Source organism: Megalopta genalis, unplaced genomic scaffold, assembly GCF_051020955.1.
Source record: "Megalopta genalis isolate 19385.01 unplaced genomic scaffold, iyMegGena1_principal scaffold0069, whole genome shotgun sequence".
Taxonomy (NCBI): domain Eukaryota; kingdom Metazoa; phylum Arthropoda; class Insecta; order Hymenoptera; family Halictidae; genus Megalopta; species Megalopta genalis.
This window is the reverse complement of record NW_027476138.1, coordinates 882,501-883,926: the sequence shown is the minus strand read 5'-3', so window position 1 is coordinate 883,926 and position 1,426 is coordinate 882,501. Positions and strand designations below refer to the sequence as shown.

Genomic DNA, 1,426 nt, shown 5'->3' with positions numbered 1-1,426 from the left:
GATAGTTCTACGGATACGAATCGTCCCGAAAAAGATTTTGTCACCGCTTCGAAGCGGTGTTTCAGACGGGCGGACGTATATAAAACATATACGACACACGACACCGCCTTCCACACTCACGCTAGTTCGAACACGATTTCCATCTCTCTCGAAGACTGTTAGACGTACGTAAAATTTCTCAATATTCATAGGACCGCGACAAACGCCGACGAAGCGCCCATCATTCGCTCGTACGTATATAGGCAACAAGTGCCATCAACGCAAGCAGTTTATAAGTACATAAACGACCCTCAGCCAGGCGTGGTCCAGGAATTGTATCCGTGGACCGCAATGTGCGTTCGAAATGTCGATGTTCATGTGTCCTGCAGTTCACACGTTGACGCGCAATTAGCTGCGTTCTTCATCGACCCACGAGCCAAGTGATCCACCGTTCAGGGTAATTTTTCCCTTTTATTCTCTCATATATAATATAATGTGTATTTGCTATCCACCACATTTTTGTGTTATATTTCCGAACAAGCCGATACCCGAAGAGCTCCAACCAGCGCGCGAAGGAGATTCGGGAGTCGTCGTACGACGACATAATTGTCCCTTAAAGAACGAGATATTTCCGTCGAAACCATATATATATGTACGAGCAAATCCAAAACCACTGTTTTCTTGCAAGTTCGACGGTCGGAGCGAATAGAACATTGAAAAGCCTTCTATCGAAGAAACACAGAGAGTATATCACCTCCAAAAACGACGGGGATATGGATATTCAAACTGGACAATTATCAACCCGATACTGGATTCGAAAAGTTTCTCTCTCCTTTCGTCGTTATTTACACCGGACGGACTCACGGCCGGCTCTAGCTGGGTGTCATATATATATATATACGTCCCACGCTCATGCTGCCACTAGCGCGCAACAGAGTAGGGTGTCAATGACAACGACACAGCATTGAAACGAGCTACACAAGCCGGTCTCTCTTGATACCAATGTAAACGAGCATTAAGTTATCTTCAGACTGCCCGATATTTTCGTCCTTTGGACTTTCCCAACGATTCCTTTTTTTCTTTTTTTTTACACCACAGCGAAGACTTGAGGAAGCGTGATTAGCACGCTCGCATCCCTCCCTGTCCTACTACAACTGTGTGTGTGTGTGTAAAGAAAGAAAAAAGAATACATTGGCTTTCTCTCTATCGAGAAGATGGCCTACGCAACGCAGATCAAAGGCCTAATACGTGTAATATAATACGCGTCTGGCCGTGTATAAATCACGCACGAATGATCTGGTCGGGCCCAACTCTTCTCGTACGCTTATTTTTCCGTGTTGGGGCACTATCATAAAATCACATAAACCCCAACACGTGTGTGTCTTGGAAGGAAGATGGCCTACGCAACGCAGATCAAAGGCCTAATACGTGTAGTACACACGTCTGC

General features: G+C 45.5%; 1 non-coding gene across 1 annotated transcript; it reads right to left on the bottom strand.

The window, feature by feature from the left end:
• Window positions 1-284: 284 nt before the first annotated feature.
• Window positions 285-439, bottom strand: LOC143261832 (5.8S ribosomal RNA). The gene has a single exon (XR_013035859.1). It is a non-coding gene; the product is annotated as a 5.8S ribosomal RNA (ribosomal RNA).
• Between the last annotated feature and the right edge of the window lie 987 nt (window positions 440-1,426).